This window comes from Hippopotamus amphibius, chromosome 6, assembly GCF_030028045.1.
Source record: "Hippopotamus amphibius kiboko isolate mHipAmp2 chromosome 6, mHipAmp2.hap2, whole genome shotgun sequence".
NCBI lineage: Eukaryota > Metazoa > Chordata > Mammalia > Artiodactyla > Hippopotamidae > Hippopotamus > Hippopotamus amphibius.
The window spans coordinates 164,482,327-164,488,709 of NC_080191.1; the positions used below are offsets into that span (position 1 = coordinate 164,482,327).

The 6,383-nt window shown below is 40.4% G+C and overlaps 1 long non-coding RNA gene across 1 annotated transcript; it reads left to right on the forward strand.

Moving 5' to 3' along the window:
- The first annotated feature begins 5,503 nt into the window (after positions 1–5,503).
- LOC130855056 (uncharacterized) lies at positions 5,504–6,139 on the forward strand. The gene is made up of 3 exons (XR_009054217.1): positions 5,504–5,581; positions 5,864–5,929; positions 6,025–6,139. It is a non-coding gene; the product is annotated as an uncharacterized LOC130855056 (long non-coding RNA).
- The last annotated feature ends 244 nt before the right edge of the window (positions 6,140–6,383 follow it).

Consider the following 6,383-nt stretch of genomic DNA (forward strand, 5'->3'; position numbering starts at 1 on the left):
TCAATTAAAGCAAGCTCTAGGGGCCGAGAAATAGACAAGTGAATTAAGCCTTAATGACTCAGCTCCTCTTTCCTCCCTGCCCTTGTCTACCGGCCAGGAATGTGGGGAGGAAATGAGTTAGGTCAAATCTATGCTTGAGCTCTATGAAGCAAAGATCTATCCACGCCCAAGGTGATTTTTCTAAAAAGTGCTATTTCTTTACAGTAAGTCTTCCCTAGCCCTTGGCTCTAGTAAGTAGGAATTTCACATGTACAAGTCTGGGAAGATTGTGAATGGAGAGGAAAGCATGGATGCCTATCAAAAGGCAATTGAGGTGTGGCTAAGGTAGTGGCTTTTGCACTAAAAGGAACTGGGTGATTCATTACCTTAAGTTAGACTCTCTACCATCAGACCCAGAAACAAAAATTCATAATGTACAAGAGATTTATTGACAAAGTGCCCCAACAGAAAATAGTAAGAGAGTCCAGAAAACAGGACAGGGGTGAAGAGAATGCCAACCAGCCAAAGGTACGGTGTCAGGCAAAGTCCTGGACTCAGCAGCTTCAGCTTGATCTTGAAGGTGAACTCTAATGTCAAGTTGTCTCAAAGAGGTCCCAACCTGAGGCCAGAGAGCTTGAGTTTCATAATCCTGTACCTATCATCATTGGTAAAGGGCTCTCCAAGGAGTATATAAATTCCGAGGTCTCCAACCATCTGTGTTTTCCGATAAAGGGCTCCTTGAATGCAGGAGCAGTCCTCCAAACATAGCCGCAATTTCAGATTGTTGGAACTAAAATATATCAAAGGCCAGGACATATATTTAAGAAAAAAAAAATTTTAATCTGCAAACAAAGGAAAAAAAACAAAACAAAACATTATCCTGAAGGTATCTATGCCTTAATGCAATGGTATCCCACCAGTTACATTTCCCCAAAGTTTTATTTTGACTTGGAGATCTGTGCTCAAGAGAGTTACCTTCATTTACTAATTTGTAGGCACTGTGCTAGTGCATTTTATGGTACCATGGTGGTTACCACATATACTGTATGGTATAGCAAGACCATTAAAGCTTAGCAGTCCCAGGTCTAAATGTTGATTTGTTCATTTACTACCTGAGTAACTTTATGAAAGTTACTTTACCTCTGTGAGACTCAGGGAAGTTGTTGTGAAGAATAAATGAAGTAACCAAGTACGACCTTTAATAACCTAGTCATGGCACATGGATAAAGTCTCAACAAATACTGGTTATTAACAATAATGATAATAGCAATAATAATATTGTTCTTCATTTATTTATTCGTTTACCCAACGAATATTTATCAATCACCTATGAGGTATCAGAGCCACTTCTATGACAAGAATTACAAAGATGTTAGACAAAGATCATGCCCTCACAGAGCTTACATTCTGCTAAGAGAAACAAAAAATAAGCACACAGATAAGTAACTGATGCAATATCAGTTACCGATAAATGCAATAAGAAAACTGAAGTGAGGCACAAAGTAAAGAAGAGCAGTGGAGTGGTTGATGGAGATTATCAGTACATGTGGTTGAGGAACACCCTCTGCGAAGAACAGTTGAGCAGAGACCTGAATGTGTTGAAGGGGTGAGCCATGGAAAGATCCGAGGAGCAGTGTTCTGGGAAGAGATCATAGTAAGAGCACAGGAGGAGAACATGCTTGGCATGTTAAAGAAATAAGAAGAATCCACTGTGGCTGCAGTAGGATGAAGCAGGCCAAGAGTACTAAGAAATAAAGCCGGAGACAGTGGCAAAGACCAGACCAGATCATATAGAGCCAAGTAACCAATGGTAAAGAGAGTGACTTTTCTTCAATCTGACTGTGATAGGAAATCACAAGGTCACAGTGACACAGATGGTGACAAACCTGAGTTATGTTTTTAAAAGACTACTCTTTTCCCCACATGTCCCCAAAGGGTACAAGAGCAGAACACCTATGCAAATCACTTCCTAGCCACAGCCCTGGATCTCACACAATCCCCAAGCTCAATGGGCAAACTAGCCTCTAATAGCAAACATGAACTACCCATTTATTTATGTCCCTATATTGTCTTTCGGATAATACCAATAATGCTGCCCAACATTTACAAAGAACGTCTCCACGAGTAACCCATAAATAAAGCTGTGGCTGCTGAGGCACTATTAGAGCATCTTTAGATTTTAGTTCCTCCTATTTCGCTAGTTTCCAGTTTGCATCTTTAGCTTTTCTGCCATTTTGGAGTATGGTCTCTCATGTCAAATTAACTGCTTTAGGTTGATCTTGCGTAACAAGCCTACCTGGCTTGCTAGAAGCAAAATTACACACCGTTAGAAATTAATCTTTTGATATATCCCGTTTTGCAGGAAGTTCTTCCATTCACATGCCTCTGATGGCTCCTCGCCGACGACAGACTGAAGTTCAGTCCTTAGCTGTGTTGCACTCCTCTTCCTGAACTGGGTAGACCTCTCCAACGTGCCTCAGCTAGCCATGTTCTTATACAAAGGAATCACCTGACATAATGCAACTTTTCCACTGTCTCTCAAAGACAACATGCACAGTTTTACTGCCCCACCATTGTTTATTTCTTTCATTTGCCTAAGTGTCAGGCTTCTCTCAAGGCCAAGCTTGAATCCCACCTCTGTGTGGGTCTTCCCTGACAACTAGGTCTTCACTGATCATTCCCCCATTCTGAACTACTTCTACAGTTATTGCACTTTGCATATGATCCCTTTGATTATTACTGATCTGTTGAAGAACACATTTATCTCTACAGGTCATCTATGAACTTATTCAAGGTCAGGATCACATCTTACATGTCTCTGTACTCCAGGCATTCTGCCTATTACACTGGACTTTCCCATCAAACACATCATTGTTCAATCCTAAGTTCACATATCTGTCTACCCCCAGCACACCTACTTTTGTACTTTTTTTGTTTTTACTGAAATGTGCAAGAAATTGATCTATCTTTATTTTTATGAAACCTTAACTTAGTCTCTATTCCAGGCTCCCCTTTTGCATTGTAGAAGCAGTCTCTGTCCATTTAGGCTTTTTCTTTTCTGTGTCTGATGTTTAGCTTAAGTTGTGTTTGCGGGGCCTCAAATATATTCAGTCATCTACCCACTCAGATATCCACTAAGAATTCCATGACCCCATTTGGTCCTTAGATGGGGTGTCATTTCTGAAAGGTTGCTTTCTCCTGTGCCAATGCCCAGTCCTGGCCTGAGCTCTCTCCTTGGTAGTTTCAGAAGCAGGGTAGTTTCTCTGATGCTATTCAGGGCTCTGCCTGCCTAGACTCACATATAATGTCCATTCTGAAGTCTTGCTACTGTCTCAGGGCTCTTTTCTTACAGCAGGAAACACAGCTCTTCTCTCCAGTGCCCACCAATGCCTATCTTCTCATCACTAGATATGATGGTCAAGGAAAGCCTCTGAGAGCAATTGAACAGAGACTTCAATGAGTTGAAAGTATGAACCATGAAAAGATCTGAGAAGTAATGTTCTGGGAAGAGGCCATAGTAAGAGTAAAGGCCCTGGGTGAGAAAATACTCTTCCTCTCTGAGTGAGGAAAACTTCTTTGGTCTGGAGGAATCCAAGTCACATCTTCTTTCCAATATTTTGTCTCTTCGCCAATTCTCTAAGTTACCTTTAGAGATGCTTAACCAAAATCCAGGAAAACATTAGCAAATCACTTTCTAATTCTACCTAGAACCTTCTCTATCTTAAGGCAATAAGGCAGAAAAACTTTTGTTTTGATTAGGCAGCTGTGTGGACATATAGATAAAATTGCCAGGATAAATAATGATCATGGGTATAAAATAATATCCTACCATAATTATTTCAGTAACTGGCAGAAACATCTTCTTTTCCACCTGATTCATCAACTTGGGAGACAATTTAGACACTTTCCTCATACCCGTCTTCATTGGCCTTATTGTACATGAAGCCAAAACCAAAGATAACTCCTTGGCCTAAAATTAGGTCCAGTAGACCCAGAAGATTCTTCTTGAAAAAACTAGAATGGATAAACAAATGAAAAAACTTCAGAGTAGATGGGGATAAACTATACACAAGGAAGAGATAATATGTTCTTGATGTTCAGATAAAGAAGAAATCAATAGTACCTATAGTCTCTTGTCTTACCCAAGCTTCACCCAACTGACTACATATACTAGATATCATGGTGATGATAATGATTATGGTGTCCATTTGAAGATCAACTATAATTTTCTCTTTTTTAGTATGTCAGTTAATTTTATTTATTTTTTTATAAATGTATTTATTTATTTAATTTGTTTATTGGCTGTGTTGGGTCTTCATTGCTGCACACAGGGGCTTTCTCTGGTTGCCGAGAGTGGGGGCTACTCTTCATTGTGGTGCACGGGCTCCTCATTGTGGTGGCTTCTCTTGTTGCAGAGCATGGGCTTTAGGTGCATGGGCTTCAGTAACTGTGGCACACGGGCTCAAAAGTTGAGGTGCATGGGCTTTGTTGCTCCGCAGCATGAGGGATCCTCCCAGAGCAAGGCTTGAACCCGGGTTCCCCTGCATTGGCAGGTGGATTCTTAACCACTACACCACCTAGGAAGTCCTTTCTTCGTTTTCTTAGAACAGGAATTTGATGTTGTGTTTAATAAAGAGCATTTCATCTTTCCCAAAGCCCACTGCAGGTAGTTATGCGGTGAATGTGGGCACAACTTCCAAAGTCGTGACCTTTACTCTAGATACCATACACTTGTATATTTGTAACAACAACTGTAGAGAGCTGGGGGAAAAAAAGGGTTTTGTTATTAAAAAAAAAAAAAAAAAAAAAACCAGCATATGATGACAATTTCCCAGCAGAAAGAAGTAAAGGGTCTTGGATAAAGGATAATATTTTATAATTCACACAGTTGCCATAAATGCTAGGGGCCACATTTAGTTCTAAGTATCAAAGAGCTCTCTAATTTGCTCCTCAAAGTTGTGCTTTTAAAAACCACCTGAGCTCTTGATTTCATTCATACCAGCAGGCTTTAGGAATAAACCAAGAAGCATCATTTAGCTTAAAAAAAAAAAAAGGCAACAGACAGCAAGGACCCTTAGACCTTTTCTCTCCTTCCATAATCATATATTAATGTATGCAAAACACGATAGTAGGAACCCACCTAGAAGGAACCAAAGTATGATTACAGAGTGCATTAGACTTAGCCATCACCCTTAAAAGGCTCACAGTCGAATTTACAAAATAACACAAAGACCAACAGACTACCATGTGATGAGAGGCAAAATTAGTACAAAGTGTTGCGGAAGCACCAAGAAAGAAATAACTAACTCTGCCTTAGGGGGTAGGAGAGAGCTTCAGTGAGGAAGTCACATTTGACCTAAATGCTATAGAATTAGCAGGGACTTCCCAGGCAGAAAAGGGAGGGAATGCTTCCCAGAAAAAGGAAATTGCACATGCCTGTTTCAGGAAACTGATGATTCTGCTACAAAATATTCAGTGAGGCTGGACCTTGGGGTGCAAGGGGTGTGGAGAAGAGTGATGAAAGAAAAACTTGGCAAGCCTTGGTCGAGGACTGGGAAGATCATGGAGGGCCCTGTCTTCCAGGACTTTGAATTTTATATGAGTATGGAACAGAGAATTGCAGCCCTGTAAAGTAGAAACTTCAGAAGCTGCTGGGAAGAGGGGGGCACTTTAGAAGTGGAGTTTTAGAAATTTCTCTCTGCCAGCACTGTGGAGATGGGCTGGAGGAAAGCAAAGGACTAGTGGAGTTGCAAGTCCAGGGAGGAAAAAAGACAAACCTGACTTCAGGAACCACTTAGGAATCTCTGGCTGTGCAGGACATGATGAAAAAGTCCTCACTGTCTTAAGAACAAGAATCTGACCCTGACTCTTATTCTGTCCACAGCCCCAAGCAGCTCGTGGTACTAGTTCCCTGTATGCCATCTACTCCTGAGGCCCACCAAGAGCACAGGTATTAATTTACAATCCCTTTATGATTGGATCACACAGAATTTTGCTTCTTTTTCCAGAACATTTTTTCTCATGTTTGGAATTATTCTTTCATAGGTGTGATTTTGGACAACTGTCTGATGACCCTCACTAGACTCTAATCTCTGAATGACCAGGAATCGTGCTTACATTTTGCTTATCACTGTCTCTGGAGGCTGGTAGAGAATCTGACCTGTAGTACATGCTCAATAAATGTTTGTTGAAAGGATGCTGATTGAAATACTGAGAAACAGTTGAGGTGATGGCATTCTGCTTGGGAAATGTTTAGTTTTCCTTGTGTTTCAAAATGGCAAACAAAATATTCAATCTGTGATTTCACTGCTATATAATTAAATTTTTGACCCTTTATATCAAATTTTCTCTCCACACTACATGTGAACACTAATTCTGTAAGTTAGATTTCAGATCTGAAATAT